Source organism: Pygocentrus nattereri, chromosome 17 (genome assembly GCF_015220715.1).
Source record: "Pygocentrus nattereri isolate fPygNat1 chromosome 17, fPygNat1.pri, whole genome shotgun sequence".
NCBI lineage: Eukaryota > Metazoa > Chordata > Actinopteri > Characiformes > Serrasalmidae > Pygocentrus > Pygocentrus nattereri.
The window spans coordinates 12,658,658-12,668,657 of NC_051227.1; the positions used below are offsets into that span (position 1 = coordinate 12,658,658).

A 10,000-nucleotide genomic window follows, 5' to 3' on the forward strand; every position below is an offset into this window, starting at 1 on the left:
ACTCTCGCGTGCGACCGGGCGCGTGCGGCGCATCTCTTAGATAAGCCAGTTCTGCGCTTGCGAGTGATGAAGGTCTTTCCCCGTGTGGACCGAGGCTCGTGCGCACAGAAGGGCGGTGCATGGCAGGTTAGGCAGTGTGACGGTCTCCGCTCCCCTCTGCACGCGCTCTGCTCTGGTGCTTTGTTTGAATTATTAATGCATGCGGGTCTGGGCGCGCGGGTGTTAGCAGGGTGGCAGCTGCTGCAGATGGATCTGGACCTGGACCTGGACCAGGACCCGGATCTGGATCTGGATGGAGGTTAATCTGCGGTGACGCGGTAGCAGCAATGTGTGTGCGCGGGGGCTGCGGCCTGCTGGGGGCGCTGTCCGAGGTGCTGAAGCGCGCGCTGTTTTCCCCTCCTTGGTAATGAGTCTGAGGTGCAGATTCAGCTCAGATCAGACCCTCTATCTGCTCACCTGAAGCGCTTATGCAGTCCGGCTCCCGTAGCGCCCCAGTGAAGGAACTTTAAGGCCTTATTTTTATTTTAACCTTCACACTCATTAATATTCATAACATTAATACTCACAAATGAGACCATTTTCACTTTGAATCCAATATTTTAGCTTCAGCTTCCATCACAGCCACTGTTAATACCACAATTTTCACTCAGGGTCAGTCTTACAGTTTCACTGTTTAAGCATTCTGTCATTATCATTTACTGTTATTTAAAATTCTCTCCAGTTTATTAATATTTAGAATATTCATATGCTTATTGGGCTTTGTAGGTTTGTTGTAACATAAAATCAAGCAAATATTAATATTTGTGCTATTTAAAGACAGACACACTAATCTGATGCTGCTGGTCAGACGGTCAGTAACTAGTGAGCTTCATGACTCCTTGCTGCCTACATAGGGAGCCTAGGTAGGTCACACTGTAGCCAAGATTGAGTGTTATTAAGACCAGCTGATGGAGATTTTAGTGAGGGGGTGATTGGTGCCCTGTGCATGCTAATGAGTTTGAACAGATCGACCAGACCTACCTTAGGTGAGGTGACAGAGTGTAACACTCGGACAGGGTAGCGAGATGCAAATGCAGAGAAAGTCCACAGAGCAAAAATCGTAGAACAGACAGGCAAAGAGTCAAAAAACCAGGAAAGACCAAAACACAGTGACACCGGCTCAATAATGACACAGAGAGTGGCAATACCTCGCAAGGAGGCAGAGTGAGAGTCCGGGTTATAAAGGGTTGCTGATGAGTAGATGGTAGGCAGGTGTCAGCTTCTCAATATTCCGGAGAAGCTGATCTCTGAATGAAGGAACGGCCAGTAGGCGTGACGGAGCGGCCAGTCGGTGTGACACAGAGCAAGCTAGCGTGCTTGTATATCTATAAAGATCCTTGATTTACCAAAAACGGACCAAACTGTGTAGTTAAAGTTGTAAATAAAGCGACTTTTGTACGCTATTCTGACGAAAACAGGAACAAAACACCATAAACCAGCTCCAATAATTTGCATTTGAAGATTTAGCTACTGGCTAAATTGCCTCCAACCACCAGGCTGTAGCTTGTTACTTCATGTATTTGTAGGATTGCGTGATTGATGGAGGATAAATGTACAGTTTGGTCAAACAGCGCCTGATGATGCTTTCATTTCTGGGCTGTTTCTTTTGGTCCATTAGTCATGAGACGTTCACATAATATAAAGAGCAGCTAAAGTTTTCAAATGGTGTAAACAAACAGATCCTTGAAAGAAGGTTTAGCTGGCCTTAAGAATTCCACCAAATTTCTGCATAATCAGGTGTGTGAGGGGTAATCAGAGAGATTCAGAGTGGGTTTGGTGTGAAATGGTTCAGACATCTTTACAGTGGTGGTGATGGGAACCAGGCATTGCCATGACTACAACACAGAGAACCTACACAAGTCTTCTGAGTTTATATGGAATGTTGATGATGGAAAATAGTGGAAAATCTGGAATGATCTGTTTTCTTTGGGGATGTTTTGCCGCACAGCGCCCTGCATGTCTCCCTCCACCATGAATGGAGTTGAAGTTCTCTAAACTATCATAAATATAAAACAGCGTCTCAGTCATCAGGCAGTGAATTCAGAACCATTTCATGTAGGAACTTTCTGTGAGGAGCTTTTAGAGGGGGACGTCTGGTTCCTACCACCACCACTGTGAGCAGTTATTATTAACAGTTGTTTTTTATAATACACTGCCTTAAACGTTTGTCTAGCTGTCACTGTTGTCCTCAAGCTACTGATTATATCCATTGCCTCTACATGCTGACAGCACTCAGCTACCCTTACAGTGTCTGTAACGGAGGAGCATTCTCGGGGTCTCTCTGGATGGCAGGAAGCAGTGATTATAGCTCTGATTGATCGGGTATTGTGAGAAAACTGAAAGGCTTTTTATCTGCAACTTTATCTCTGAAACCTGACTCACGTCTAGTAATCAGGTCTGACTCATATCCATGTTTTCTCAATGATGTGGGACACGCTGTGGCGCTGTGTCCACTCGCTAATGTAATTAAAGGCTTTCTGACACGGAGAAATGGCTGCAGTGCTTCAGGCTTTCAGCTGGAATGACCAGCCGTACATTTACACAGGACTGCATTACTAACATGTTTCAGTACTGACTTAATAGACACTGCCTATACTGCAATACCATGTTTAACAAGAAAAAGGACCAAGTGGTGTAGCGGAATCTGGATACTGTGCCGCTTTAGGGACCATCACCCCAAAACACATCCGTCCATATGATTAATCTGGACTAAAGGTCTTTAGTACAAAAAGGATGGAAATATACGCCATTATACTGTAACACTATGATAACGAGCTTTATTTGTTTATTGCCATTCATGCATATATTGCAGCTCAAAACTCCAAATGTAGGTATTGTGATATAAACTGAGTCTGTCCTACAGTTTCTCATTAGACTGAATGAATAACCGACTCTAAATGTAGGTATTGTGATATAAACTGAGTCTGTTCTACTGTTTCTCATTAGACTGAATGAATAACCGACTCTAAATGTAGGTATTGTGATATAAACTGAGTCTGTTCTACTGTTTCTCATTAGACTGAATGAATAACCGACTCTAAATGTAGGTATTGTGATATAAACTGAGTCTGTTCTACTGTTTCTCATTAGGCTGAATGAATAACCGGCTCTAAATGTAGGTATTGTGATATAAACTGAGTCTGTTCTACTGTTTCTCATTAGGCTGAATGAATAACCGACTCTAAATGTAGGTATTGTGATATAAACTGAGTCTGTTCTACAGTTTCTCATTAGACTGAATGAATAACCGACTCTAAATGTAGGTATTGTGATATAAACTGAGTCTGTTCTACAGTTTCTCATTAGGCTGAATGAATAACCGACTCTAAATGTAGGTATTGTGATATAAACTGAGTCTGTTCTACAGTTTCTCATCAGGCTGAATGAATAACCGGCTCTAAATGTAGGTATTGTGATATTAACTGAGTCTGTTCTACAGTTTCTCATTAGGCTGAATGAATAACCGACTCTAAATGTAGGTATTGTGATATAAACTGAGTCTGTTCTAGTTTCTCATTAGGCTGAATGAATAACCGACTCTAAATGTAGGTATTGTGATATAAACTGAGTCTGTTCTACAGTTTCTCATTAGACTGAATGAATAACTGGCTTGGAGAGAGCAACTGATGTCATACTCAGGATTCACAGAAACTCATTACCTTGATGCAACTAAGCGGTTCCAACTTAAATCAATCATAATGGAATTGCCTGAGCCAATGGGATGAAGTTGGCCAAGTTACAAAGTACACTGGCTAACAACTGCAGGCTTTAGTTGAGGCATCTTTAGAGTGAAAGCGATCTGGCACTGTTTTTGCTCCATAGGCTATTTATTCGTTTGTTTATTGATGTGCAGCTGTAATGCCTGGTAACTACTGCTGGCTCTTGCTCGTGTGCATTGTTTAGTCTTTTGTTCATTCATGAATGGTGGAGGAGCAGCGTGGAGGAAGGCTGGCATCTAAAGGCTCATCTCATGTGTTTGTATGTCAGCAAATGCTGCTGACACTGTCCGGGTCATTGTGTCCTATTATGTGACTGCTGTAAGTAAGGGTGTATTTCCATGGTACCGAGCACCAGAGCCTTTGGCATCAGAAAACTAGAACCATGCTTTTTTCCATTGGCAGTTGGTCCAGCATAAGTTTCTGGTTCTAGGCCAAGGTTCCAGTTTTATGGCTTTTTGTACCTGTTCAGAAGCAGCTAATGCGCACACGAACACTCAGCAGTAAAAAGGTGACAAGAAATCTGGAGATGGTGCATAGTTTAGGATAGTTTCATGATTTAAACATGATTTTTCTTGTGTAAACAGGGTAAATTGAGGTTAAATTGCTGTGGAATTATTTCATTTACTGATTTCAACAATTGTGCAAATGCAAGTCATTTACATTTACGCCATTTGGCTGACGCCCTTATCCAGAGCGACTTACAATTTGATCATTTTACACAAGTAGGCGAAGGTAGTGTTAGGAATCTTGCCCAAGGACTCTCATTGGTATAGTGTAGGGTGCTTACTCAGGTTGGGGTTTGAACCCTAGTCTACAGTGTAGAAGGCAGAGGTGTTAACCACTACACTAACCAACCACACCACCAAGTCACCACCAAGTCACATCTAAATATTCTATTAACTACTTAGTTAAAAAATGTTTCTTAACATACTTACATAAAGGTGTACACAATTTGGCAGACATCTTTTGAGACCCCACATCTGTCATAAATGAGGCCAGTCAGTAAATTTTGCCCATTATTTGTGTTCTACTGGCTTCATAAAGCATATCGCTGTTGTCGGAACAAAACCTCGTATCTCCAAAATGGTAACTTTACAGGAGAAGGAAAAAACTTACTTCATTATTAATGCAAGTCTATGGTTCCAGACTTCTTTCAAAGTCATTTTGGGTTGTTTCATTTGGTCAATTCATCATGAAATTTACACACAATGTAAAGAGCAACAGGCATTTTCAAATTGTCAAAAACTGGAAAATGCCAAAGATGGAGAGCCAGGGTTTTGTTCCGACAACAGCGATATGTGCAATAAAGCAACATATAATTTGCAGATGGTCCATTATCTTTTGTAATTATAATAGTCCAGAAAATGTGTTTTCACATTAGAGATGCAAACTAAATTGGTTGCTAACAGTGATAATTTACACACACTTTTTTGCAGAAGAAATACAAATATGCAATAACAAAAATACGCCGCTCACAATGTGCCTCTATTTTCACGTTTGTTAACATTAATTTAGTTCTGACCCATTAAATTTAAACAATATATACACTGTAGTGTTCTGTAATGTTCATATGATCCACACAATCACTCTGACAGACTGTAATACACTACAGGAAGCGTAGGGGGCGATATGGCTTCTACTGTTTCATTTAAAAAGCTCTATAATGTTCATATGATCCACACAGTCGCTCTGACAGACTGTAATACACTACAGGAAGCGTAGGGGGCGATATGGCTTCTACTGTTTCATTTAAAAAGCTTTATAATGTTCATATGATCCACACAGTCACTCTGACAGACTGTAATACACTACAGGAAGCGTAGGGGGCGATATGGCTTCTACTGTTTCATTTAAAAAGCTCTATAATGTTCATATGATCCACACAGTTGCTCTGACAGACTGTAATACACTACAGGAAGCGTAGGGGGTGATATGGCTTCTACTGTTTCATTTAAAAAGCTCTATAATGTTCATATGATCCACACAGTCGCTCTGACAGACTGTAATACACTACAGGAAGCGTAGGGGGTGATATGGCTTCTACTGTTTCATTTAAAAAGCTCTATAATGTTCATATGATCCACACAGTCGCTCTGACAGACTGTAATACACTACAGGAAATGTAGGGGGTGATATGGCTTCTACTGTTTCATTTAAAAATGTTTTTACATCATTTGAACATGTGTGGTCCTTTATATTGTGTGAAAGTTTCATGCTGAGTGGACTAATAGAAATTCTCCAGCTTTACATTAACTTGCCTTAAAAGGTAAACATTTTTTCCTTCACCCCTAAAGTTACTATTTTTGTTGTTTCTCTGGACAGCGCTGATATATTAATTGATCATAGTCAGTCATCATTTCTTGCCCTGCACGGTTTTGATGAGGGTTTTATGTGGCTCTGGTGCTCTCTGGCTTACAGAGAGGGATGAGGTTGGCGGGGATGGTGAAGGAGTGTAAATCCTCCGGCTAAAGTGATGTCAGCTCCTCTGTGCCGAGCAGCCGCAGCCTGCACTGCTGCGAGCAAGATTATATAATAGTGCAGAGGCCTGAGGGGGCTGGGCTTATCAGTGTGGGTGAAAACCAACTTTAACCGAGTGAAGTTTGTGCACTTTAACAACGCTGCCTCCTCACGGTCTCCCAGTGTTCATGGTCAGAGCTGCTGGAAAGAGGTTGGCGACAGTAATATGAGAGTGAGAAGAGATGAAGAGCGAGGAGTAATGCCATTGTCCTGTTTTTACCAAATTACATACATAAAGGGTAATATGATATAACTCAGGGTATCATAGGGTAATGGGGTTTGAATTGGGGTATAATAGCGAGTTTAAATCAGTGTATAATAGGCCAATATGGTATAAATCATGGTGTATAAATCTGTATAATAGTGATGAGGAATCCGTCATAATATAATAGGGTATTGGAGCAAATCAGGGTATCATAGGGTAATGGGGTTTGAGACAGGGTATCATAGGGTAATGGGGTTTGAGACAGGGTATCATAGGGTAATGGGGTTTGAGACAGGGTATCATAGGGTAATGGGATATAATAGGGTGGCGACACAGTGGCGTGGTGGGTAGCGCTGTCGCCTCACAGCAAGGAGGGCCTGGGTTCGATTCGGCCGGGCAACCGGGGTCCTCTCTGTGTGGAGTTTGCATGTTCTCCCCGTGTCTGCGTGGGTTTCCTCCGGGTTCTCCGTTTTCCTCCCACAGTTCAAAGACATGCAGTCAGGCAAAATTGGGTAAAATGATCAAATTGTAAGTCGCTCTGGATAAGAGCGTCAGCCAAATGCCGTAATGTAAATGTAGTGGGGTATAATAGGGTATAATAGGGTAATGGGGTTTGAGACAGGGTATCATAGGGTATCATAGGGTAATGGTGTTTGAGACAGGGTATCATAGGGTATCATAGGGTAATGGGGTTTGAGACAGGGTATAATAGGGTAATGGGGTATAAATCAGGTATAATAGGGTAATGGGGTTTGAGATGGGGTACAATAGGGTAATGGGTATAAATCAGGGTATAATAGGGTAATGGGGTTTGAGATGGGGTATAATAGGGTAATGGGGTTTGAGATGGGGTATAATAGAGAGTTTAAATCTGTGTATAATAGGCTAAAATGGGTATTGGAGCAAATCAGGGTATAATAGGGAACTATGGTATACATCAGGGTATAATGGGGTATAATAGAGTAATGGGGTATAAATCAGGGTATAATAGGGTAATGGGGTTTGAGACAGGGTATAATAGGTAATGGGGTATAAAGCAGGGTGTAATAGGGTAATGGGGTATAACTCAGGGTATAATAGAGTAATGGGGTTTAAAACAGGGTATAATAGGGTAATGGGGTTTTAGGCAGGGTATAATAGAGTAATGGGCTATAACTCAGGGTATAATAGAGTAATGGGGTTTAAAATAGGGTAAAATAGGGTAATGGGGTATAAATCAGGGTATAATAGGGTAATGGAGTATAAATCTGTGTATAATAGGGTAATATGTTCTAAGTCAGGATCTAATTGGGTAATAGGGTTTAAACCAGTATAATACAGTAGTATAGATATTAGGGAACAGTATGGTAATGAGGTATGGATGTGGTTATAATAGGGTCATGGCGATATAAATGAGAATATAAATATGAGTAGGTGTATAAAAGTGTAATAGGGTAATTGATGAAATATGCTGGTACAGAATATAGAGCATGAAATTATATGTGCAGCAGTCTTTGAGGAAAAAGGCCAATAAGTGCAAGAAGCATGTGCTGCTGTGAAACCTGATTTACAGGAGAAAGTTTTATTGCGTTAAAGTCTGCAGGGGGGTTACAGCGAGAAGGAGCTCCTGCCTTAGTCTGGAAGTCTCTAGCTGTTCTTTTTTAAAACTGCATCCTAGGCTGGGCCTTGTCACATTCATAGATCCAGGAATGGCAGAATAAAGACTGACAGAGATGCCCGCATGCAACCTGCTCTACTAGAGGACTGTGAAATGTTTTAAATGGTTGCTTGGAGAAGATTTTGATTAATAATCATTTCAGAAAATCAGTTACAGTGTATAGCTAGAGCCAGAGCTCACCCCACTCACATTCAGAGAGAATAACACTGTCCAGGCTGTATTGCTCGATACAGGTCACCCACAATGCTTTGCTGCATTTCTGAGCTCCAGCTGCTCTACTTCTGTGCGTTTGCAGGTATCATACTGTTCCAGGATGAGATAAAAGGCTTCCGAACAGCGGCAGGTGGAACATTATATACAGGGCACTGTTATAGTGAGACTGAAACAGGCAGGTGTTTCATAGAAAGATCAGAATCAAAACCTGAATTAGCTTTATTTGACCATTCGCTTGCAGTTTACCTTGGTATCACCTCACATTATTACAGACAAGCTAATGAGTAGCAGTAGAGTTAAGAAAAGGGGTGAGAGGAGAAAAATAACCTTGTAGTTGCCGAATTGAGGCGTCCATTGATCAGTGGTTTTATTCCCAGTGAGTTTAGTTCCTCTCGTTCTGTTGTAGTTCTTCCTCTGAATGGCTGCAGTTTGACCTGCTAAGCCAGGTGTTGTGGTGAAAGCTGGGACCTGCACTGGACGTTTAGAGATTTGAGATTTTTTTTGAGATGGAGGTTTTATTATTAGATGCCTTTTCATTGCTGTTAGTCATACTTACAAACAAGACAGTTCAGTAACAGAGTTACATACTAAATAATTGAGACATAATCAGGAAAGGGAGCGAGTGCTGCATGAAGTGGCTGTCCATTACAGTTGTGCCAGTTTATTTGTGCCAGTTAGCCTGGCTCTACTCTACAGATTCCTCCAGGATTAATAACGTCTTTCTGCAGTGCAGAGATGGGTATGATGAGTAGCCTAAACCCACGCTCAAGTATTGAAACATCTTAGTGCAGCCAGCATCTATCAGCATGGGAAATGGGGCTTGTAGTATCGAATCTTCTGTTTTTAGATAAATCAGGTCATAAACTCTTTTTGTCTCTAGTTAGTTGTGTTTCTGGTCTGTTTTTAGTTTCTGCTGCTTGTCCTTTCTGTTGTTTCCCTGGAATGTGCTGAGTATAGCTCTGCAATGGCACGTGACAGCCTACACTGATAATATCACAGTAGTCAAAATGTGACAGGCTGCACTGATGACGTTACAATGACCAATGAATGACAGGCTACACTGACATCACAGTAGCTCACAAGTGACCGGCTGCACTGATGGCATCACACTGGCCCATAAGTGACCAGCTGCGCTGATGGCATCACACTGACCCATAAGTGACAAGCTGCGCTGATGGCATCACACTGGCCCATAAGTGACAGGCTGCACTGATGGCATCACACTGGCCCATAAGTGACAAGCTGCACTGATGGCATCACACTGGCCCATAAGTGACAAGCTGCACTGATGGCATCACACTGGCCCATAAGTGACAAGCTGCACTGATGGCATCACACTGGCCCATAAGTGACCGGCTGCGCCGATGGCATCACACTGGCCCATAAGTGACCGGCTGCGCCGATGGCATCACACTGGCCCATAAGTGACCGGCTGCGCCGATGGCATCACACTGGCCCATAAGTGACCGGCTGCGCCGATGGCATCACACTGGCCCATAAGTGACCGGCTGCGCCGATGGCATCACACTGGCCCATAAGTGACAGGCTGCGCCGATGGCATCACACTGGCCCATAAGTGACCGGCTGCGCCGATGGCATCACACTGGCCCATAAGTGACCGGCTGCGCCGATGGCATCACACTGGCCCAT

The 10,000-nt window shown here is 42.5% G+C and overlaps 1 protein-coding gene across 2 annotated transcripts in view; it reads left to right on the plus strand.

Annotated features, from left to right (window-relative positions):
- slc7a14a (solute carrier family 7 member 14a) overlaps positions 1–10,000 on the plus strand; it is an 80,595-nt gene that overhangs the window by 31,579 nt on the left and 39,016 nt on the right. The gene's annotated exons all lie outside the window — the stretch shown is intronic.